General features: G+C 43.4%; 1 protein-coding gene across 1 annotated transcript in view; it reads right to left on the bottom strand.

Annotated features, from left to right (window-relative positions):
* Positions 1-26045, bottom strand: part of SLIT1 (slit guidance ligand 1) — a 580546-nt gene that overhangs the window by 324327 nt on the left and 230174 nt on the right. The gene's annotated exons all lie outside the window — the stretch shown is intronic.

Here is a 26045-nt window from a genome sequence, read left to right as displayed (position 1 = left end):
TCTTCTGGAATCGCAGGCTGCTCTGATCTTAACTGCAGACAGAAGGGGAGGGCGGTAGCATTGGTGATTTTTTTTGTCCTTGTGTGGGCCACCGCCCCCAAATGACAGCTCTGAGGGTACATGGGACACCAGGAGCAGGTGCAGCAGCTCTTCTCCCCTCAGGCAGCTCGGCTCTTGAGGCCCCCAAGTTGTATCAGGTGAGAGAGAAGGCGCCTCTGCTGGAAGGCACCTATGGCCGAGGCTACTAGACAGGAAGGCGGAGAGAAGTAATGCATTAGCCATTTCCTCTGCAGCTCTGGACATGACTGTACAGCCATCTGGTTCAAAGCAGCATTGAGGCCAAGCGGCAGAGCAGGAGGAGGAGGATGCAGCCCGAGGCACCACCGCTCTTCTTCCTTCTTCCACTGATCAGCATGGGCAGGTGGAAGGGGGATTTTAGGGGGGGGGGGGAGAAAGGAAGAAAGAGAGAGAGAGAAAGAGGGACTGGGTGCGGGGGAAAAGAGAGGTGAGGAGAAAGAGGGAGGGGGTGGGAGCAGAGGAAGAGAGAAAGAGAGAAAGAGACCAGTGGGGGGAGAGGGAATGGGTGGAGTTTGGTTTACTAGACCCCTCCCCAACCTCAAAACGTTCCACTGCCCCTGAGGTAAACAGCTGTTTATCCACCTAAAAAGCCTCATCGAACAAGTACAGCATGGATTAGGCCGGGGAGAAAGGGTATACGTAGGGCTTTAATTGTTAAAGCCTTGCATGCACAATTACACCCTCTTCGAAGCAAATGCAAATGTATGTGAGCACTAGGCACCTACTGTCCCCTTACCAGCTGGATTTTCAAAGGGTGCAAGCCCCACGTGCCATTTATAAATTGCTCCCAATAACTGGAAAGAAAGCTTTATAAGCTGAAAGAAGAGAAGGAACAATTTATCAAGCCTATCAATTCTAAATTATTATACAGACAAATTCCTCACAACACAGTAATCAATTTCTCAAAAGTGGACTATTCAGAAACATTTTATTCACAAGAATAGTTTCTCAGAAAAAACCCCCGCTATCTGTTTCCTTCCTTTTCTACTGTTATAGCAGTACCAAAGCAGTCTCAGCAAAATACTCCCCAAAGCTCTGCTCTTCCGCATCCAATGTTTCAAAATCAGGCCCAGCGCCACCGGGTGTGCAAACTGTGCAATTGCACAGGGAGGCACACCCGGTGGGGTGGCGTTGGGAGCAGGGAGAGGCCTGCGAGGCCGCCGGTAGACCTCCATCTCACCGGTGGCCTGGAAGAGGAAGAGGCCCATGAGGGCACTGATGGACCCCCATCTCACTGGCAGCCCGGAAGAGGAATCGGCCCGTGAGGCCGCTGGTAGACCCCATCTTACCGGCAGCCGAAGAAAGAAGAAGGGAGTCCATTCTCCTACTCCATCTTGGTGCCAGCGTTTGCTTTCCAAAACACATGCAGCTAGCATGTTTTCTATGCTGATGTCGCGATGCTCAGATCAGCATAGAGGAAGTGCTAGGCTCACGTGCACACGGGCCGGCACTTGAGGAGGAGCAGCAGAATAGCTCCCAGTTGTATGTGTGGTATGTGTGAATGGGAGCCTGACTGGAGGGTTGTGTGCATGTGAATAGGAACCTGTCTGGGATGTGTTTGTGTGTGTGTGTGTGTGTGTGTGTGTGTGTGTGTGTGAATGCGAACCTGTCTGGGTTTTGTGTGAATGAATAGGAACCTGTCTGGTATGTGTAGGTGTGTGTGTGTGTATGGGAACCTGTCTGGTGGGATGTGTTATTTCTGTGTACATAAGACTCTGTGTGTATGAATGCAAACCTGTCTGGGTTTTGTATGAATGAATGGGAACCTGTCTGGTGTGTGTGTGTGTATGGGAACGTGTCTGGGGTGTGTATGTGGTGTGTATGGGAACCTGTCTGGGAGGGGTGTAGGGGTGTGTGTGTGTGAGTGTGTGTGTAAGGGAACCTGTCTGGGGTGTGTGTGAATGGGAGCCTGCCTGGGGGTGTGTGTGTGTGTGTGTGTAAAGAAAATGAGTGCTACCTCACTAATCCATTCCTTTCTCAGGATGTCTGGAAATAAAACATTTTCAGGTATGGGGTATTTTCCATCCTTATTAGTTTAACTTATTGGATGTCTGGCTCTTTACATTAGCTTACCCAGACGTTGACCAAACTTAGCTTGCACTCCAGCCCCGCAGACCACCCTTCCCCTCTCCTCCTCTCCCCCTTTCTTCACCCCAAGCAAAGACTCCAAAATATAGTGTTTCTCCCCCCTTCAAATGTTCCTATCAAATTTCTCTCTTTCCCTATCCTTCCTACTGCTGTCCTCTCTCCTCTTTCATTGCTGCTCCCCCTTCCCCTTCCCTGTTTATTGTATTTCACTCTCTTGTTATTTTGTTACAATGTAAACCGGCATGATATTCCGACGAATGTCGGTATATAAAAATCAATCAAGCAATCAATAAATAAATAAATAAATAAATGTCTGCATTTGCCATTTTGAAATAATTTATTGTTGTTTGGGAAATTTTTAAAATTTTGCATGAGCTCTTAATTATTGGATGTTATTCTATTCCTTAGATCATTATAAAAAAGAATATTTCCAAGTATGGTTTTACTATTAGGATTGATTTATATTCCTTGATTTTATTGTTTGATGAATGATTTATGAGGCCTGGTGATGTTTCTGTTTCTCCATTGCTGCACTGCCTGCAGAGTCTGGCTTGTTGCGGTTTGCAGTTTCTGGTTTAGTTTCTGTTTATAGTTTATAGTCTCTTTCTTCTGAATTTGGTGAGAATGAGTCTGTATTCTGCATGTTTAATTGAGGTGAGGTATTCTGTGTTAAAAAAAAAACAAAAAAAGGAGCTGTTTAAAATGGGAGCTCTGGTGAGAACTTTAGTGCTGACGTAGCACTGGGATGTGGAGTCGACATTGAGTTCCCCTGATGAAGACCTCTTGTTGAAAACACGTCCGCTGTCAGGACAAGCTTGGCATCTCAGGGAGAGGATACATTTTTTTTTCAATAGATTTTGAATTTTGAGATTTTGTGAAATACATTTTAGCTGAAGGACTTTTTTTAAGGACATCAAAAAAGTAAGTGATTAGAAATACGCCTTAGCTCATCACAGATTTTGCTGTGCAGCAGAGAAATTTACGATACCCTTACAAGAATTAATAAACAAAAAAAGGGAAACGCATATTTGTTTTCTGTGGATCTATTCTCATGAAAAAAAAAATTGGGGGGGGGGGGGGGGGCGGGGTGGTGTAATCGGTTCCTGTGACGTGAAGAATTTCTCTGTATGATATATTATAGTTAATCATCTGTTTTCTTCCCTTACTTGGCTGCTTGGTGTTTTTGGATAGAGGGATGGTCTCTTTTTTAGAATATCTGAAAGAAGATAAGAGAGTAGCAGCATGTTAGGATGAACTTCCTAGACGCTCCTGAAGCCCTGCATGGAACTGATTGGGAAACGCAACATTTTCTAGCAGGGCCGCACACCTTATTCGCAGGCTGGGAGGAACGGTGCAAGTTCTAATCTAGGCAACTTCAGCAGCAGGCCAGACACTGGCCCAGCTCATCCTGCCACGCTCTGCACTCGGCTCCTAGTACTTTCGCAGTATACAAACTATCTTATGGCTCATTTATAATTCACAGATACAAATGAGGATGTCAGCTGCCCTGCTCTGTGGGCTTCAAGCTCTCAGGGAGGGTGGGTAAGGGGGGGAAAGGGGTGACGAGGGATAAAATGCAATCTCCATTATCAATGGGGGATGGGAAGGATAAATATTTAATGATGCATCTCCCTATAGGCGGCAGAGTGAGGTCTGAACATAGGTTTTACACAGAGCTGCTGGGTCCAGGAAACTTGTCATTAACATGTTAAGAGCCCTCATCATGACACATGTCTGCAGAACACCAACAGTCCCCCGGGGAGGGGGAGGGGCACAACCCACACCGAGGTCTTTCCATGGAGCTATTGTTTGCTTTCAGTGCTAGAGAGATTATTAATTTCCTGAAAACCAGAAAACCTGCCCATAAAATTGCAGCTCAATGAGTATTCCTTATCCAGGAGCAGAATAATGTTGTCTCGGGTTGTGATGTGGTACAAGCCGGAACTGTTAAGTCAATGAAACAGGGCTTTTCCAGGGAATTAGAAGTTATTATTCCAGTGCCAATGACAATGCTTGGATTCTGATTGAACATTTTGTTTAGCGTGTCTTTATTATAATAAGTTAAGCAGAATGCCAATTTGATTTCAAGTCCTCCTGTTGGTTGGGACATAGAGCATTAGATACAGCCTTCCCTCCAGCAATACTGATTTACTTGTTTGGATAATAGGTTAGAAGGTGATGTGCCAGGTACGTACCCTCTGAGCCTCTCACCTTTCCTAACAGGTCTTGGTCCTTGGGTCGCAGCCAACAGGCCAGAAGCATGGGAGCTAGCTGCCTGTTAGAAGTAGAGGGTTGCGGGCAGGAGCAGAATAGTGGGGCAGGAGTGCGAGGACAGAGTGAAAAAGAGAAAAACGAAAATTGTGTGTGTGTGCAGAGGGCCAGCAATGAGACTGGGAGCTCTCTCATTCTCTCTGTGCCTCGTTACATTTCATTTAATTTGGATTTAGCTAACCTCTTCACTTTGGAAACTCAGGGTGCATTACAGTAAGAGCGTGTAACCCCCCCTTTTTCCAGGCACTCCAGGAAAGAGGCAAGAGGCCACCTACCACAGAGGCTGAGGAAAAAACAGACTGTAGCTCTGGATCAGGACTCCTCCATGGCGGATAGAAAAGCTGCAAGATCCAAGGGGGTTCATGCAGGCAGTCTCCTAAAAACAGAATGTTCACAACTGGGTGCAGTTCCAAAACAAATATACTTTACTGCAGACAAAAATAAAAGTTTCAGCAGAGCAAAAAAATAGAGAAATGACAAAATTCTGAATTTCAGTCTCTAGCACAAAAATACTTCATGCTTCTTGAGTCAATTAGTAGGAAACTGGGCCTTCCAGTGGGGTATGTTTTCCTTTCATACCCCTTAGAAACTGGAAAATCCTCTCTCACGTGCAATATTTGTCAATGCCTAGTTGGAGTCTTCAGCCTAGATAAGCTCCTTGCTCCTGAAACCTTCCAGATCACTGCGGACTCTGGGACCCTTTGTAGACTCCTTCCAGCTGCTTCAAAAAGAGGCACCTCCCCTAATGGAAAGGCAACACAGCTTTTTCCTCCTGGAGCTAGGAGAGCCACGGCCCTTGCTGCCTCTTCCTTACTCCTTTCATTGACAAACTCCTCCTGGTGACTCATCGAGTCACCTTTATAGATGTTTTCCACTGACTATCACTCAAATCTTTGAGCTAGAGCCTTGGAATGTCCAATTACTGGAAATTTCTATTTTCTAAAGAATAGCGAGGCCTATTCAGCTTTACAAGTACATAAAATAACATGAATAGAGTAATAACAGTAGGGAACAACAAAATTAAACAATAAAATTATACATGAAATATAGTAGCAACACATAAAATAACATGAATATTGCAGTACCAAGAGGGCACATCAAATTAAACAATCAATAAATAACAATTTTCATAAGTTTGACCAATCACTAAAACTACAGCCCTTTTTCCAATTGCACATGTAGAGCTCTACTGGGTCTCTACCAAGTGGTTATACCATCACTGTAGATAGAGGTCAGGAATGTCCATTGTTTTACAGCTTCCCCATTGGACTATTGCATTATTAAGGTCCTTTTTCTATAACAACTAGAGACACCAACATAGGGTGTGGATTTTAAGTTTTTCATCTGCTCCTGTTTTTCTTTTCCTTTCCTTTTGGGTTAAGAAGAACCCTTAGACCTTATGTCTAAAGTTCTGGGTTCAGAAAAAGTGGAAAAGGTGTTCTTTGCTTGTAAAGGAATATTATTTTCTGTTTTCTAAATGTCTTTTTTTATTTGACAATTTTTCTATACCGTCATTTGGGCTGCCATCACAACGGTTCGCAGTTCAGAAAGTTTTATCCACTCTGCCTTCTTTCATGGATTTTCTAATCTCTCTACTTGTGAGAGTCAGCTCACCACCCATCTGGGAGGAGAATAGTAGGGGTGTACAGTATTTTATTTTTTTGTATTAATTTCATTTTGTGTTGTTTTTTGCTTGATTTCATTTTTACAATTGTTCATTGGGGTGTTTTTTTGTTTCTCCAGTGTCTAGGAGAGTATTCTCCCCCACTGTGGGAAATACTGGAGAGTCTGGGGCTAATGGATTGTATGGGAAGTGATGATAAATAAAGCTCCAGTATTATCTGTCTGCCCATGGGCTCCTTATGAGGATTCAGCCCAAGGGTTACACATATAAGAGTACAGATTATTATGAATCATAGCTCCACCTAGTACATTAGGGGCTGATCTAATTAACAAAAGCAAGGCCTAAAAAAGCCCTCCCCAGCCATACAGATCCTGGAGATCATGAAGCTGACATCTAGGGGCCCAGATTACAAGGCCAGCTTCGTGGGGGGGGGGATGTTAAAATTAAATGACAGTCATAGGACAGTAGCAACAGAGAGGTATTAATTTAAAAAGGCCTGCCCAAAGAGCCATTCTTTCTCCACATGGCACTTTAGTTGCAACAGGCAAGGTCTCCTGTTAGACATGTCGTCCACAAGTTGGGACATATGGAAGAGAGGGTGTAAGGAGGAAGGGGCGATTGAAGAAAGTGGGAAATTGAGGAATTAGCATATAGGAAATGGATTGATGGGGAAGAGAGGAAGGAGGATTGGGAGATGGAAGGCTCACAGAAATGGTGAGATGAGAGAATGATGGAAGACAGAGGTCAGGACTGCAGACAGAGGAAGGAGAAAATGAAGGGGGGGGTGTGATGAAAAGAAGCCAGAGCTGGAGACAAATGCATGCGATGGTAAAAAAGATGAAAGAAAGACCGAGCAGAGAAATAGATGGGGGGATGGGGGAGAGAAGTCAGACTGAAAGAAGAACAAAAAAAAAAGGAGTCAGAAGAGAGATAATTAAAAGGAAAGCACATGAAGAAGAAAAAACTATTCGCCAGACCATACAATTGAAAAATTCTGTTTTCAACTGAAGTTGAGAAATAAGCAGCTTTTTAAAGTATTATTTTATTATCCACTGTAAGTACAATTGTTTTTATTGCTTTAAATTATAAGCACAATGATGGATAAGTGATCCTGCTCTAGTCTTGCTAACTGTGCCATCTACATGGAGAATACAGTAGAGGATATTTGTAGTGCCCTGATTTTGGGGTGGTGCAGGTCGCTCAATCCATTTACATATACTTAGTTTCATTTGTCAAATATTGGAGGGTACACACTCATCCTCAAGAAGTTCCCCCATTTCATGGACTGAACTGTTCAGAATGTTTACATCAGCCACTTCCTTTTGAAAAATATCTCACAAATTTTAGTTTTTATAACAGTAGTAATCCCCTCTGTACAGGATACATTCTAAGTTAAAAGTCTGAGAAAATCAACTTCCATGAGGGACTTCTGAGAAATATAAAAGTCACGGGATAAGAGGCAATGTCCTATTGTGGACTACAAACTGGTTAAAAGATAGGAAACAGATGGTCATTTTTCTCAGTGGAGAAAGGCAAACAGTGGCGTGCCTCAGGGGGTCTGCACTGGGACCGGTGGTGTTTTAATGTATTTATAAATCATCTGGAAAAGGGAACAATGAGTGAGATGATCAAATCTGCAGATGACAAAATACGGGAGACTGAGCATCCAAACCGCAGATGAAATGTAATGTGAACAAGTGCAAAGCGATGCACTTAGGGAAAAATAACCCACACTGAAATGATTAAACGTTAGGTTCCATATTAGGATCTGGGCATCATCATGGACAATACTTTGAAATTCTCGGCTCAGTGTGTGGCAGTGATCAAAAAAGCAAACAGAGTGTTAGGAATTATTAGGAAAGGAATGAAGAATAAAGAAGATAATGTCATAATGCCTCTGTATCGCTCCATGGTGAGCCCGCACCTTAAAGTATTGTGTGCAATTCTGGTGGACACATCTCAAAAAAGATATAACTGAACTGGAAAAGGTACGGAGAAGAGCAACAAAAATGATAAAAGGGGATGGAATGTCTTATTTATTTATTTATTTAGCAGTTTTTTATACCGACCTTCATAGTAGATAACCATATCGGATCGGTTTACATTTTAACAAAGGGTAAAACTGAGGTAACAATTCTGGTAAATAATAGATAACAAAGGAAAAGGAATAAGTCAAAGTTACAATCAACAAGGTATGGAAAACTTGGAGGCTTAAAGACAAGCTGGAAGGAAGATAGAGGCAGGTAGAATAAATATAACATGATACGAATAATTTAACGGGTTAGAGCATATGCTTTAACCAGGAAATGCCAGTGTCCATTGTTCAGGAGGAAGTGTGTCAAAGTCCTTGTAAGAAGTGAGGCTCAAACTAGTGATTCCCTATGAGGAATCTAGTCTTCCCTATGAGGAAAACTAGTCTTCCCTATGAGGAAAGGCTAAAGAGGTTAGGGCTGTTCAGTTTGGAGAAGAGATGGCTGAGGGGGGATATGAGAGAGGTATATAAATACATGAGTGGGAGGTGAGGAGATTTGATTTCTGTGATTGCGACCACAAGCCTTTACCTAAGTCCTACCTGCTGCTCTTTGCTTGTGACTGTTTTCTGAATTGGCTTTTCGCGTTCTGTGAATGCGACTGGATTTCCGGGGTAGATGAGACTCTGCCCCGACGGCAAAGAAAAGCCAATCATTTGCCTTTTCGTCATCAGGAGGGGCCAGAACAGAACTTCAAATAACCTTGCTTTATGGTGCGCAGCTGCCGAAGGCGCGCCGCCGAAGCCGCGTGACCGGTTCCGACCGGATACGTACCAGAACGTATCAGAATTAGTAATGGAATAAAGAATTAAGTTGAAACTGCAGCAGGTAGGCAAAGTCTTTATATAAATCTCTCCTCGACCTTCACAAGAGAAGCACTGGATAATTGTAAGTTTGTCTCTGCATCGAGACCTAGGTCCCTTACTTTTTTTTGCCTTTATTGATAGAAATATCATATGCCTCACACCAAGAGAAAGGCCAAAATTAGGCCAATCTCAAGTACTCTGATAGTGGAGGTGGGCCAAAGGAAAGTTGCAGATTGGCTGAATTCATCGTTGAATACCCTTGATGAGGGGGCCGCTACAGGGATGGATTCAGAGCAAAATCCATCCCCGTTGGCCGAGAACATCTCTTTAAGTCCAGGGGCGCCAACTATACCAACTCCTCCGGGCAAAGAAGGGATGATAGCCCTTAATTTGCCGGATACCTCACAAAGTGATACTAAGAGTCTGGAAGGAATATGTGGAATGGTTGGGGAAGAACAAGGGACACCAGAAGTGAGGACTTCACTGCCCATAATATTGGAGAAAAAATTGAATCAAGATTATAATGAAAAAGCTTTAACTAGTGGTCAAGGATTAGAAATTAAAGAAAAGATCAGTCATGAAGTAATAATAAAACCTATAAATATTACTTTGGATACTTTATGGACATATTTGACTAAGCTGGACTCTTCTATTAGAAATTTAACAAATGCTGTGAATGAATCTAATTTAGTAATTAAAGGTAATACTGATGTAATGATTGCTCAGCAAAAACATGTTAATGATATAGAACAATGACTATCAAAGGTAGAAAAAATTCAAGTTTTTCAAATAAAAAGTGAGGGAGAGATACAAAGGAAAACTGAGAACATCAAGAATTATTCTCGTATACTAAACTTACGGATTATAAATTTTCCTGTCACTAGTAAAATGAGCCCTATTGATCTGTTTAGAGCCTAACTTACACAAATTTTAAAAATTCCAGAACAGTTAATGCCTACCATAGTCAAAGCTTTTTATATTAAAGCTTCCTCTACTATTAACATGGATAAGCAAGAGCAAGTTCAATCTGAGATACAATCTAAAAAAATTGAAGAAAAACAAAATCAGGATCCAACAATAGATTTATCAGATTTTTTGGAAAAGTCCCAGGATGAGTTGGTCATAGAAAAAAGAGAAAATATGCTGGTAACACTAGCCTTTATTTCAGATAAAGATAATATATTAAAATATTTTTTTCGAAATAGGTTAAAAACCTTCTATGGCCATAAGATTTGGATATACCCTGACTTGATAAAAGTTACACAGCTCAGGAGAAAAAAATTTCTTGCCTTGAGACATCTAGTAATTGAAAAGGGTGGTCAATTCTTACTTCGGTACCCTTGTAAGTGTGTTATCAAATTGAAAGGACAGACCTATCACTATACTGATCCAGACCATCTTAGAACACTATTGGGGGTAGATAATTTAGGCGGATAAATAACGGGAATTAACTTACATTTTCTAGTTAGCATTATTTTATTGTATTTGCTCTAAGTTCTTGGTAAATGCTTTTCTTATTTTCTTGCAAAAGATTACAGAAATTTGGATTCTAAGGTTACATGTTAACTAAATTGTTTTCTTGTCATATATTGTTTTTTTCATTTCTGTAATTTCTATACTGCAAGTAATTCTTGTGTTATATATGAATAATTCATAAATAAATAATTTAAAAAAAAAATAAATACATGAGTGAAATAGAATGGGTAAATATGAATTGGTTATTTACTCTTTCAAATAATACAAAAATCAGGGGATACTCCACGGAATTAGTAAGTAGCACATTAAAAAAAAAATCAGAGAAAATTGTTTTTCATGCAATGCACAGTTAAATTCTGGAATTCATTGCCAGAGGATGTGGTAAAGGCAGCTAGCGTAGCTGGATTTAAATCTGGTTTAGACAAGTATCTGGCGAAGAGGTGCATAAACTGCTATTAACCAGATAGACTTGGAAAAGCCACTACTTATTCCTGGGCATTAGCAGGTTGGGATCTACCTATTGTTTGGGATCCTACCATGGATCAGCCATTGGAGGAAACAAAATACTGGGCTTGATGCACCCTTGCTATGACCGAGTATAGCAATTCTTATGTTCTAATGTAACTTCTCCTAAGAGGGCATCAGTTGCCTTATTCAGTCCCTGCCTGATCTCAAAAGAAAGCTGCATTCACGGCTGCTAGTATTTTTCTGGCTCTCTCCCATGCATAAGTTATGTACTGCAGTGACTTCTTATGCACAAGCGTGCCGGCTGCAGGTCCTTCTAGCTTCATTGTAGTGTCAGTATTTAATTTATTTGTTTTTGCAGTTCTCTGGTACTCATTTAAGGCATCAGACACAATACACAGTCACATGGTAGATAAAATCAGACAAAGGCCAGCTGTCCCATCAAGTCTCCCCAGTAATTCTGGTCTACACTGCTATGGATATATCCCCACTGCTAGCCATAGAAACCCGACCACTTAGGATATCACTTTTTATCCAAGTCATTGGGTTTTTTTTGTTGTCTTCCTTTCTGGTTCTTTACCATCCTAGATAAATGAGCATATGCATTCCATTCTTAATTCAGCATCTACCCCCATTTCCCCCATGTCTTACCACCAACATTTGTAAAACTCAAAACCAGTAACGTGGTTGCTCAAAAGCTAATGAGGCTGTTGCCTGAATATCCAACTGCCAAGGTCCCCCATAGCCTTGATGGATAGTACCCAGCCACCATCAACCTGCCGGCATTGACCTGTACTCTACAGCCGTGTTTCTCTAGCCAGTCTGGTTTTCAGGAGAGCCACAACGACCATCCACGAGATAGATTTGCTTGCCATGGAGGCAGTACATATTAGGGGTGTGTACATGGGAAAATTTTGTTTTCTTTAAACTGATAAGTATGGGAGCTTGCTGGGCAGACCGGATGGGCCGTTTGGTCTTTTGCTGCCATCCTTTCTATGTTTCGTTTTGTTTCTTTAATACAACGTTTCTTTAATACAACGTTTTGTTTTGCAAAAATATTGGAGGATGCAAACTACTTATCCAGAAATGCTCCTTTTTTATAATAGCATGTGCTAAAGCAAACCCATGCCATCAAACTAACACCTCCCACCATATTTGAGATCATCCACCCAGCCCTCCTCATCCTTGCTCCACAGAGGACAGCAGCAGTCCCCACTTGACCTACCGTCTCAGGGCTGTACTTCAAAATGGCACCGGCTTCAGGTTCTGACCTGAAGCCGGCACCATTTTGGAATATGAGCTGTTCTCCAAAATGGCAGCTGCTTTGGGTCAGCTGCCATTTAGAATTTAGAAATACAGCAGCGGTGAAGCAGGAGCAACTAGGGATCCTTCCTTCCCCCTGTGATCCCATTGGGTAGCCCCCTCCCTTTCCACGGGGTCACCTTTGGAGGCCACAGAGGTGGTGAGTGATGCTGCTGCAGCCCTGGGATCAGATTTACTCCCTGGGGGGGGGATCGCCAAATGGAGACCAGAAAAAATTTCTGGGAGGCCTAAGGAGATATTTACCGAAGAAAATCCAAGTCCACACAATTTGTTGGTTCCAAAAAAAAATAAATAAATTTATTCTTTCAACTTCAAAGATTTTCCAAGTCTCAAAATCAAAAATTGAAATAGTTAAAGGTAAAGCAATTCAGTATCATACAGTGGAAATCTCAAATAGAAAAAAATACAAGGTCTTTGGGGCAACATCTCTTCAGATGGAAAAAAAATCCTCTTAAGGTCTTTAATTTGGGCTTCCCCAGGAAGGACAAACACCCCTGATCTCTAGGGCTGAGTTCTCTCTGGCTGGCTCTTGGTGATCTTAAATAGTAGAGTCTTCAACTACACCACCCTTCTGTCTCGGGTAGGAGGTTTAGGACTCTCTCTCCTCTCCTCTCTAATCTGAATCTGCAGTGCCTCTGGAAGCACCCTTTATCTCTTCTCCCGAAACCCATCCCCTTAGGGGGAAAGAACCCAACTCTGTCGGCACCATCCTGTCACTCAGCTTTAGATGACACCTTACCTAATCCCCTTCCAAGCCCTCCTAAACAGGAAGGATACTTGCCATTTGCAGGAGCTCTGCGTGCACAAACTCTCTGACCTCTTACTGAACCCCTTAGAGCAGGAGCCCTACAGCAAACTCTTTAGTGACCCTAGGTAGGGTTACGCATGGTTGGCGCAAGATACGGGGGGGGGGGGGGGGAGGGTCCAGGGGGCTGGGGAGGATGGCGCCAAACTTGCGTGGGCTTTTATTTTAAACTATTGGTTGCATGGGGTTTATTGGCAGGAAACAGGCTGGGGCTGGCTGCTTTTTCTTGTAAACAAGAGGAAAAATGAACCGCATTTTGTTAATTTTTCTTTTGCTTTCAAAAGAAAAGGGAAACCAAATAGGACATTTCATTTTGATATCCTATTTTACTTCATTCTTAGTGCATATTCATTGTGGCTATCCTGGAAGCCAGACCTGCTAGGGGGTTAATTCTAGGACCAGCTTGAAGGCAGAGATTAAATAGTGGAGATTGAGTTTAGGTTCAAAGTTAGTCAGGGTGGATGAGTCCTGAGTGTCAGATAGCAGACAGCAATGGTGAGGGTGAGGGAGCAGGAGAAGGAAAGCACAGGAGATGGTCATTTCACATGTGGAAGGATTAAATGAAAGAAATGGGTGTGAAGGGAAAAAGAGAAACAGAGAAAGACTGAAGCAGTCAGATAGAGAGGAGCAGAGCTGTATTTATAGCTAATTAAATGGATTTTGAAGCTGACATTTAATCGGTAGCAAATGTAAAGCAACAAGGAGGAGAGGAGAACGTGGGAGAGGGGAGGTCATTGATACAGAAGGTGAGCAGTCCCATGCCTGCTTTTCTTTGATTCAGCAGTTTTCTTCTGCTCCTTTGTACTTCCAGCTCAGTCGGAACCAGCGCCGGGAACGGGTGCCAAGAGCCTTCATTTGTAACCGCCTGGGGATTTCTCTGTTATGTTATCTCCCTTCCCAACTTACTTTAGTCCAGTCACTGCGTAACTCCCGGGCTGAGGTCCAGGGGGCACACACTGAACACTGGGGTTAGGTGTCCTTCACAAATTATTCAGTCTATATAGCCCCCAGAACTACAGGGGTGGGGGGGGGGGGAAATAACCTCTTACTTGTAATGCCCTTTAATGAGCGCCAATAAACAAAGCCGCACACAAAGAATCATAGAAACCTACTGGAATAAAAAGACCATACGGGATATGGCCTATCCAGTCAGCCCATCCACACCAACTACTCAGCTCTACAGTCCCTTCCACTCCCTCGGAGATCCCCTCTCCTTACCCCATGTTTTTCGAATACAGAAAGGTAGTGTTCCAACACAACTTTATTGACGCGTTTGTTCAAACATGAAATATGGCACTTGGTAAAAGTCTTTCAATCTATTTTCCATAAAGCAGGTCTACAGGGTAAATCTGTGACTCTGAAGCCTCCCTGGGTTACTGTTGAAGACGGGCTCCTCTTCCCAGTTTAAGTCCCCATTTAAATACCTGATCTTGAAGTCTCCAACTTCTCCTCTCCTTCTCTATTGTACTGGTTAGGTACTGTCTTGATACTCTTCAGTGTACCAGATGGGTTTCTGCTGTGGTTAAACGCCATATGGGGTTCTACTCTTTCTCCTCCTTACTTCCTTTCCCTCTGGTAGATAGGGGCAAAGGCCGGTTGGTGTCATTTTGGAAAATGTGGCAACTAGGCTAGGAGCTAGAGGTCACTCCGGCCGCTCCTAGACAGCAGGGATTCTTTCATTAGGAAAGGGGTGGTCCAGAGGCTCCTCTAGACTACCAGGATATATTTCCTATTAAGGGAGAGGGGTTGGGGCACTAGTAGACACTAGAGATTACGGTGTATGTTAGGGGATGGGAGGGCCTGCTACTAGCAGAGTGTTGTGAAGGGATTTTATTTATTTATTTAAAACTTTCTTCTAGTCCGCAACTTCCTAACATGTAGCCAGTGAGTATTAAAAAGTTACATCCATAATATACCATATTAAACATACAAGATAATAATACTTTACTTTAAAAATGATAAAATACAAAAACATCCAAATAAAAACTAACAATTAAAAGCTTCTTAAAAAAATATTTTCTTCACTGATTTTGAAAACATTTTTAGATCTGACCGCTCACATAATCCAACTGGTAGTTTATTCCATTCCATAGTGGCTACTGCGGGAAAGACCCGTGATCTCGTTCGGACCCATTTATACTGATTAGTAGCAGGAATGCATAGCTGTAAGGTACCTGTTGATATCAGAGTTCTTCCGGGAGTATAATATTCCAACATATCTCATAAGGCGCAAGGGTAAACACACTTTAACAGTCTAAAAATAATAATCAGCAGTCTAAACCATGCTCTCCATTTTACCGGTAACCAATGAAATTCTTTTAATACCGGTGAGACATGGTCCCTTCTGGAGAGCCTGGTCAGAACCCGAGCTGTAGCCATTCTGCACAAGTTGAAGAACATGAGTTAGATTCTCTGATAGACCTAGATACAGCATACTGCAATGGTCCAGGTGGCTCAGGACAAAGCTTGTACCACTGTCCGAAAAGGTCACGGGGTAAAAAAAAACTTTAAAAAGGGCCCCTTAACAAATATCCCAGGGACATCAGGATGTGAGTTAGTGTCCCAATGTCCCCGGGATGAACTACACCTTCTTCAAATACAATAAAATAATGTGGCTGTATATTTTTAAGCCAGCTGCGTTATTTTATTAGCATTGTATTGCCTACGCATTAGCTGATTTGCATGAATTAGGCAATTTTATGCAAACAAATGCATGCAAAGCAGCTAATTTCAATATGGGTAGATATTTAGTTTAAAAAACATGTAATATCGCATGATATTGCCGCGATAAAGCTGAATCATACAATAAACAGGTTTATTGCACGATAAATGCTGTTTTATGCACATTAGAAGTTTATTGCAGCTTAGTAAATCTACTTTGTAGATTATAAGCCCTCTGGGGACAAGGAAATATCTACAGTACCTAAAAAGAGACCTTCGTTTTTCAGTTTTTATTATATTTTACCTGAGAATTTCAATGTTTGAACAAAAAGGAAATCAGTGGAAAAATGACTTTTCCATTGATTTTTCTACTGTGTGTTATATCAAAGTCATTTTTTTTACTGACTTTTTGTTATAACATTGAAATTCCGCCAAATAAAATAAAAACTGAAAATGAAGGTCTCTAATGTTATGACCATTGGTTGCAGACGGCTGCGACTGCTATTACTCTCGTCCTGTGCTGCTGCCTTCTCTCTCCCTTAGGGAAACTCGCGGCTGTGGTTAGCCGCTTTCGACGCACATTGCTCCATTCCAGGACGCCCCAGGGCAGCAAAGACTCCGCCGACCGCCATGTCTCCTCTGGGCCTTCCTAAGCGCGTGCTAGCACTACATGGCCCTCCTTTAAGGATGCCAGGGCGGGAACCTCAGGGGCGTCTCCTCCTGATAACATCACTAGCCCTGGACTCTTAAGCACCATAATCGACTTGGCAATGGGTTCCTTCCTTGTTGAATCCAGCTGATCTCTCCTCGGACGCTGGTTCCCTTATCCTGCTCCTCAAGGCGTGAGACACTCTCGGGTACCCACTCCTCGGGGGCCTTGTTCCTGTCTCTGGCTATCCGCTCCTCGGAGGGCCCTGCGCCTCGGACGCTGCCTGCCAGCTCCCCCGCTTCTCAGGATTGCTTCCAGAAGTACTCTACTCATGGAGACTCAACATTGGCGTAGCCCGCTCTGCAGACCATTGCCTTACTACTCTGCTTCATGGAGACTCAACATAGGTGTATCACCCCCCTGCAGGCCATTGTCTTACTACTCTGCTTCGTGGAGACTCAAAGTAGGTGTACCTCACCCTGCGGGCCAGTGCCTTACTACCCTGCATCATGGAGACTCAGCATTGGTGTACCCTGCTCTGCGGGCCATTGCCTTACATCTGTGACTGTGCTGTGCTCCCCACTCCTTGGGGCAGCGAGTTGTGTACCTCAGTGACTGTTCCGCGCTTCCCCACTCCTTGGGGTAGCGCCTTGAGTATTCCAGTGACTACGCCTCACTCCCCCGCTCCTTGGGGTAGTGTCCAGCTGTTATCTCAGAGACTGTACCCACACTCCCCCGCTCCTCGAGGTAGTGTCCAGGTGCATTGCCAGAGACCCCTGGGCTTCCCCGCTCCTCGGGTAAGTCTACGTCATTCCTCCCATGCTGACGCACTCTGTGGCTCCGCCCCCTAGGGTCACTCTTTCAGCATACTCTGCCTTGCATTTCCCGCTCCTCGAGGCCTGCTCTGCACTTCACCACTAGGGGGACCTATTCTGGCAATTGTATCCACACCCTGGTCTCCTGCTCTTTCTGTATTCCCTGGGCTGTGTCACTTATTGCTACAGACCTCGCCTCCCGAAGGTGAGGCCCAGTTGGACTCCTCCCCATGGGCGGTACCACTTCTCACCTCAGGCCAAGGGCCCACTAACTCACGAATCCTAACATATAAATAGAATACATTTGAAGATGGCTGATCAGTTACAAAAGGCAGAATATTAAATTCAAACTTTGGGAATTAGCTAGACAAACCTTGCTGTTTTAATTCCTCTTCCCTTCCCTCCTAGCTGACTGAGTAAATTTTGTCCAGACAAATTATAGTACACACAAAATTTAGCTGGACAAATAGAGGAGGCTATGGGGTATTACGTGTGTGGAGGGTGCAATTAAACTGTGGCTTATCAGTGCTGATATTCAATGTTGGCCAGCCAAAGTTAATAGGTTAATTTTGGCTGGTCAAATACCAAGTTTAAAGTTAACTGGATAAAACTTTTGGGTTACCTATAGACCAGATATTTAGCCCAAACTTGTCTGAACACAGCCAGTTGAATACCTCTTAGTAAACAGGCCTCAAATTCAGCAAGAGAGGGTAGTGTGTAACCAGTGGAGATAAATCCTTGCAGCCAGCAGGGAACATGAGGATTAGCAGGAAAGAAAATAAGCTCATTTGTGGATGCCGTAAAAGAAAATGTGCACATCCTCCAGGAAGTTAGGGAGGAAAGCCAGGGGATACAGGGAGAAGGAAACAGAAGAAGAAAGGGATACAAAGGAAAGATATAAGCATCTGCGGAAAGAAATAAGAGGACCAACATCATGAGGATAGATAGAGGACAGTAGGGGGCCTTGAAGGATGCCAGCCATGAAAAGTGAGGAATCAGATGAGTAGTAATTAATTAGAATACCGATGAGCCAGTTGGAGACAGAAGGAAAGAATCAAGCTAGGGCCACACCAGAAGCACCAAAAGAAGAGGGCTTATCAAGGACAACGGTATGATCGACATTCAACGACCTAACAGGACAAGAATCAAAGAGGAACCAGCTAAATGTAATCTCAGGAGGGGGTCTAAGAGGCAGAGTAAAACAGATTCGGCTGAGTGAGCAGAAAGAAAAGTAGACAGAAAAGGATCAAAAGAGAGGGTTTGGAGGTCAGGAAGTCTGCGTTTTGTCAGTGAATAGCATGTGGAAGGACTTTGGAAAGGGGGGGTTGACCTGGTGGCTCTGTGGCAAGTGCTGTGCACCGTCATGCAGAGGATTTGGCTTTCATTCCCTGGCCAGGTTTTTGCTCCATGGGGGTTGATGCCATAGAGACTGGGTTTGCAGTCTTTGGTGGGTGCAAGTCTCAGCCCTTGCTCAACAGCGACACCTAGTGGCCAGATAGAGGACAGGTGATTGTAGGGTTCCAGAGGCTTAGTTGGAAGGGTGATACAAAAAAAGGGGAGGATTTCTCAGGTGGTCGTGAATAAGTGCTCATGGGGCTGCAAATCAATAGAGGCCGGTTCTGACTGAGTGAAAATCCAAAGGAGCTGGAGGAAAAGAGTGAGTGTTGGAAAGGAATGGAGCAAATGAGATCAGATGGTAGTTTGCTCAAGCAAGGAAGGCTTCCAACGTTCCAAGCATTGGATGGAGGCCACTTTGAAGGCTCAGGGCAGCATTTCCAAAGGAAAGGGACAAGTTAAATATAGGAAGGACAGAGGAAAGGAATAAATCAATAATGGCAAGGAGGATAGTAGCAGACTTTGCTTCTCTCCCCCCAATAGCTACGAGTGAGCGATTTTACAATGGTTCTTTCAGCTTCTATTGTGCCCAGGAGGAGCCCAATCCAGGACTCAAACTCAAGTCTCTTGCATGGTAATAATAAGCACTGACCTCTAGGCAACTTGGCTGCTTTTCATTTTTGTTTTAAACACACAGTCATCTCATCTCATCTCATCCAAACATCTAAGCCCATAGTAGGATCAGTTCCACTCAAGAAGAAAAAGTGGGCATGCAGAAGATCGCTACCACTCCCTGAACACTGATTGTCTGTGCTGAGTTCTAGTTTTCTTGGCATGACAGCTTCATTTACAGAATCTCAGAAGACCTTTACAACAGACCAGAGAAGCTCCACCTGAACTCACTCAAATCATTTCACTTTACTGTCCGCAGTCAACTCTTTCCCCACTCTCTAAGCCCACACTTCAGGAAATAAAGCAGCAAGACTAGCAAACCTTTTTTTTCTTAATGTTAACTATTAAGCAAAAGTATTATGATGCCTCCCTTTCTGCTCAGATTTTAGTTTCCAAAAGCTCCTACTTGGCTGCTCCCATGCATATGAACAGAAGTAAATCAGGGTGCTGCTGCACTGTTCTTCATCAGGAAAAGTAGGAATAGGAAACAAATAACTGATGAATAAACTTGGAAGGAGATATTTTTTTTTAAAGGAATTACAGTAAAAATATAAAAAACAAAATACATTGGGTAAAAAAGAGAAAGGAAATCTATCTAAAAAATCTAATAAGGATGTAACAAACTCAAGAATTGTGTGTCAAGATTAAGTCAGCTCGTTCAGGCTGAATCAAGAACTCACAGAGATGCAGCCTACTGCAAGGCAATTAACTATTTAATGGAAACTATACACAGCATGACCCCCTCCAGGAGCAAAGGTTAACAGAACATCTTCAACAACTTTATTGGAGCAAGTTAGTGTGAGCAGATGCCACAGTAAGATTCTAGAAAATCCAGCTGACGGTACTGTCCTGAGCATCTCCTACTTGATATCTTGGCATTATCAACAATTCACAAATCATATCACAGCGAAGGTAAACTCTTGAGTCTCAGCTCAGACAAGGTTGCTAGGAGACGAAAGATGCCCAGTTGGAATTGTGACTAATGTTTCTTATTTGTGCATTATTAAAGGCGAATGTGAACAAGTGTGTTAGAGTGTTAGGATGAATCGGGACCTCAGTCAGATTCTACCAGAGGGACCAGAGGCTTCACAGCAGAGTGTATATCCCAGTCTGCACACTATACTGTACATAGATTAATGTTCCTGCACAAATTATATGGCCCATCTATGCTGGGCTTGACCTCATTTGCGTATGGAAATCAAAGGAACCAGTAAGGAGAGATTTAAATAGCCCTCTAGAGAAGATTAAAATCAAAGATATTATATTATGAAGGCAATTTAGAAGCTCACTGGCACTAGGAGCTTGTACTCAACTTCTGCCAAGAGGCTTATGGGGCTAAACCTTCCAGTTTGTAAAGGAGCAATTTAACATAGATGAATGCATTTGCTATATTGAACTGTTCTCAGAAAAGTGTGTGAAGCTGCTAAGTACCACTATGGAATCTTTCTAGGAAAAATAAATTACATGGTGCCCAACTGAAAAGGATGATGGGACTACATATCAAGCTTTGAATTTCAAGAAGGCCCAATCAATCAGGTTGGATAGTCCAGGCTTTTTCAATGAGCAACTGGGATGTGTATGAAGAAAAAAATGTTCATGATAAGAGGGCAAGATGGCCGCTTGAATCGGACACCTTGAGGAAGCTGTCCTGATTCCTTGGAAGTCTTGTTGCTATTATGCCACTGAAATGGAAAGGGAGAGAGAGGGATTTTGAGACACCTCAACTCACCAGACAGCTCCCGATAACATCTTTTGCGTCCCCGGTTCCTCCACTGTCGGGTGGTGAGGTCCCCATGGCGATTGCTAGCGGAGGGCTAGGGGAGGAGGTTTCTCTCAGCCCCTGTCATCAAGATATGCCGCAGATATCGAGATCTGATGCCTTCCAGGGGCATGCGAAAGACAGCACGAAGTCCATGTATATGCCAATTCGGAGGAGGAGGCCAGGGAAGGATTCGTTCTCTCTTCACCAGCTGCTGAAATGTTTGTGGGACCCCCACGGATGGTTGATGTCCTTCGACAGATCTTCGCTGGTGATGTAGCTTCTGTTGAAGCTGCTCCAACTTCAGCGAATTCAGAAGGGCAGAGTCCAGAGGAGATTTCCCTGCTCTTCAGTATGTCAGCAGCTATAACTTTGGATTCTCTTTGGATTTAATAGCAAAGTTTGGCCAAGTTTTGGTTGTCTCCTTACTTAGATTAGACTCCCTCATTGATAAAATTCAGCCTCAAGTCTCCAATCTTGATCTCAGAGTTGCAGAGAGGATTTAAAAATCGTTTCCATCAAGCAAGATGTAGAGAAGATACAGGATATTCAATCAAATCTGAATCAAGCTCAAACTGTTCTAGCTCGCAGAGTTGAAGCTCTGGAGAACCCCCATGGTTCTTCTCTTCATTCCCATCCTCTAGCCTTTATGGCTCCACAGTGTTTATCCCATGCCCCTTTGAAATCTTTCACAGTTTTAATCTTCACCACTTCCTCCGGAAGGGCATTCCAGGCATCCACCACCCTCTCTGTGAAGAAATACTTCCTGACATTGGTTCTGAGTCTTCCTCCCTGGAGTTTCGAATTGTGACCCCTAGTTCTACTGATTTCTTTCCAATGGAAAAGGTTTGTTGTTGACCATGGATCATTAAAACCTTTCAAGTATCTGAAAGTCTGTATCATATCATGAAAGTCCGTATCATGTATCAGATAAGTACATAAGGACATAAGACTTGCCATAGTGGGTCAGACCAAAAGTTCCATCAAGCCCAGTATCCTGTTTCCAACAGCGGCCAATCCAGGTTGCAAGTTCCTGGCAGGATCCCAAGGGATAGATAGATTCCATGCGGCTTATCCCAGGGATAAGAAGAATCTACCTTAATAATGGTTTATGGACTCGTCCCTAGCAGAAGTAAACTTATGCAGCAGGGGATCTGGGTACGCGCCCAGAAACATAAGTATTAACGTACACATCTCTTGGCCACGCCCATGCCCCAAACAGACCAGGCTCATACCCTACCCCTTTCTAAAAACTTTTCAGATGTGCACACAACGGGAGATACATGTGCATCTGGGCAACTTTTAAAATTCGATAGGCACACGTGAGCCTGACTTGTGTGCATATCTCACGATTTTGGCGTGCACCAGGCTTTTAAAATTCATCTCATAGCTTTCACCACATCCTCTGGCCATGAATTCCAGAGCTTTATGGTACATTAAGTAAAAAAAACGTTTCTCTTATTAGTTTTAAGTGTTAACTTCATTAACCTCTTTAGCCTTTCCTCGTAGGGGAATCATTCCATCCCCTTTATCATTCTGGTCGCTCTTCTCTGTACCTTTTCTAATTCTGCTACATCTTTTTGGGGATGCGATAACCAGAATTGCACACAATACTCAAGATGAAGTCACACCATGCAGTTGTGAGGTCTCTAATTCTGAAGCCTTGGAAGTTGTGCGTTAATAATACCACAGTTCAAAAATTTCTAATGGGTAAGCACATACGATATATATTCCTTGATACCGCACTTACCTAATGCCTCTGTATTGGATTGTTCATTTTGTTGGTTTATTTTCTGCATACCATGACAGGCATGAACTTAATTCCTAAGCCAGGGCATGCTGGATATGATCTCAGTCTCTCAAATTTCCTGCTAACGCTCCTTCTAATACTTTCATTGTGCCAAAGAGAGCCTCCTTCTGGAGCTCATAGCGTGTAATCTGTTCGGGCAACATCTCAAGTTGTACTTGGAAGCTCTTTTTATTCAGGCCAGCGGTACTCAAAACAGTTGGAACTGTTTTTCTCCTAAATTGCACTGCCGCTGCTTTAAAGGAGTGAAGCATACAGTATCTACTTTCATTTTCTCAGGAAGTGTTTCCATGAATGTATTTCATTTGGGAGTGAGAAGGACTGCACCTGAAACCCCCTTTCTAGAAAAAAAAAAATTAAACCCTGTTGGCATTAGATTCAGTAAGTCAGAAAGCAACAGTTAAAGAGCTGACGTGTACAAAGACAAGTTCCCGCAGAATTAACAAACCTACCTTATGGGATATGCACATTCAGGGGCTGAAGATTTGGGACGGGCAGTATAAAAATATTCAGTTTCGTGTGGATTTTTGTTTCAGGTGGATTTTTCATGTTTTTCAGTTTTGTTTAATGGGTTTTTTTTTTTAGCTTGTTTCCTAGTGATTAGAACAGCAGGCTGGGAACCAGGGTTCAAATCCTGTTGCCACTCCTTGTGACCTTGTAAGTCACTTAACATTCATTTATGGGCAGCAGAGGGAAGCAGGTAAGTGGGTGCTGTAGAGGGAGACCCCAACCCCAGAATAGCTTTACGGAGAGGTAGGAGGGGCCCAGGGATGCTCAGATGGGCAAGTTTAGGCCTTGGATTAAATGTTATAGGGAGAGGGTAGTTGGAGGGCCTGTGAAGGCTAGGTTTGGGATTTTTTGTTTTTGTTTTGGATGTTATTATTGTTATTTAATTTATATTCCGCTTTTTCAGGCACTTGAAAGCAGATTACTTTCAGGTACTGGAGGCATTTCCCTGTCCCCAGAGGGCTTACAATCTAAGGGCCTTAATTACTAAGCAGATTTCCCATAGAAACAGAATGGAAGAAAAGCCTAGGTAAATTTGTATCTGAGGCAATGGAGGGTTAAGTCTGGAACAAAATCCACGTGCTCCGGCCCTGGCCAGCGCATATTTAAAAATACATAGCACCAGCTGCATGGAGCGCCATGCCGAAGCGATGTCAGCCGGGGAGGGTCTACATCTGATGGCGTGGCCGGAGCTCGCTCTGGAAAATTCCTTGCTCTCCTCTCCGTCCGCTAGTCCTCGTGAAACTCTCTGCTTAAGGACATAAGATATGCCATACTGCGCTTGGGATGTCCTTGGAGGGCATCCTTATCACTGGAAACTCTGGTTGGGTGTTCAATAAAAAAATGAACAGCAACCAATTCACAAAATTCTCCATACAAAAACACACAGCTCAAAGTGCCAATTTTTCTCAGTGATGGAAAACTAGGAACCCCCTCACTCCTGGGTGATAGGAATGTGGGCTCCCAGTAGGGCTAAGATTCTCTCTCTCTTTTTTTTTTTTTCTCTAATGATAAAACTCCATGGCTGGATTTCTGGTGGAAAACAAAATTCCCCAGAGATGTTCAACATCCACAAAACTCTCTCTCCCTTTCTCAGGGGGCTGGAGCTGATAGCAAAACCCACCTCTCAAAAAAAAAAAAAACTAGAGCAGGACTTTACTCAAAATTAGATTATTTTCTTTCTCAATACACTTTCAGGCCACTGCTGTCCCTGCTTTAACTGGACGGAGGGAGTCGCAGCACCTTCCTGATCTCCAGAGGCAGGGAGCAGGTCTCAACATTCAAAAATGTCAGGAAAAACCCAGCTCTTTCAAAAACCTCTTCCAGGGTCCTCTTCTCTTCTCTTCTCTTCTCCACTTTTTCAGATCCATGAGGATGCTGGCAAAGGCAAAATCCTTTCCCTGGTATCAGGCTGGGAAATGCCACTGCAAATCTCTTCCTCTTGCACAGTCAAAAAAAAAAGAAAATCTACAGCATGCTTCCCCTGGTATCAGGCTGGGACTCTCCTGAAACTTAAAATGCAAAAAAACAAAACTGAAGCCAAGCCAGGTGCTGCACCACCTTTCATAGAGGAAAGCAGAGGATGTCGGAGGGATGGTCTGAAAATGTAAAGCATCCTAACCCCAGGAAAAGGGTCGCACCACTTTACTAAAACTAAATGCAACGAAGGCATTAAGTATGCGTTATGGCCTGTGATTCCCCTCCATCTCTGCCCCATTTTCTGTTACTTACTGACCGGAAGAACCTTTCATGGGGGAGGGATTTCATATGAAACAGCAACTCTTTATAGCACAGTAATTAGTGTTTGCAATTATTATTATTATTTTTTTTTGCAGAAGTTTAATGATAGCAACAGTTTCCGTTTTCCTTTCCATCTCTGCTGTCTGTACCAGTGATGGGACCAGTTTTTTCTGCGCCCAGGGCAGATATTCAGAATTCTGCCCGACCCCCACCCTTCTGACTTACTGAAGGTTTAGATTTTTCCTATCTTTTTTTCTTATCTATTTTAATAACATCCAAACCTCTGCCCAGCATCCTTCTTTCTCACTTTTCTCCACCTCCAGCATTCTCTCCCTCTCTCTCCCTACTCGGCATCCCCCTTCTCTAACTCCCCCCTCTCGCTTCCCCACCCAGCAGTATCCCCCTATCTGTCTCTCATCCCCCTGCCCAGCAGCTTCTCTCTCTCCCCCCTTGCTCAGCACCATCTCCCTCTTTCCTTCCTCCTTCTGCTCAGCACTCCCCATCTATTTCTCCCTCTCCATTATCCCTCTCTCTCACCCTTGGCCAGCCGTAACCTCTCTCTCTCCCCACCTCTGCCCAGCAAATCCTCTCTGTCTCCCATCCCCAGTAGCATCCCCTTCTCTCTACCCACCCCTGGCCAACTTCTCCCTCTCCCTCCATTTCTTGCCCAGCATCCTCCTATCTCTCCCTTCAGCAAGCAGTATACATCCTCCCTCTCTTCTCCCGCTCCCTGCTCGACATCTCCATCTTCCCACCCCCCCTCTAGCAGTTTCTCATAAGGACATAAGAAATGCCAGGCTGGGTCAGACCAAGGTACCTCGAGCCCAGCATCCTGTCTCCAACAGCAGATCACAGGAACCTGGCAGATCCCATAAAGTAGATCTAATTCCTGTCACTAATTCCCAGGGATAGCAACAGCTTTCTTTAGTCCACCTGGCTTATAATTGTTTATGGACTTATCCTCCGGGAACTTGTCCAAACTTCTTTCAAACTTTACTATGCTAGTCGCCTTGATCACGTCCTCTGGCAACAGATTCCACAGCTTGATCATGCGCTGACTGAAAAAAGTGCTTTCTACGATTTATATTGAATCTGCTGGTGGTTACTTTCATAAAGTGTCCCCTTGTTTTAGTA

This window comes from Rhinatrema bivittatum, chromosome 7, assembly GCF_901001135.1.
Source record: "Rhinatrema bivittatum chromosome 7, aRhiBiv1.1, whole genome shotgun sequence".
In the NCBI taxonomy this organism is placed as follows: domain Eukaryota; kingdom Metazoa; phylum Chordata; class Amphibia; order Gymnophiona; family Rhinatrematidae; genus Rhinatrema; species Rhinatrema bivittatum.
Note: the sequence above shows the minus strand (reverse complement) of the source record. Positions and strands in the feature narration are given on the sequence as shown.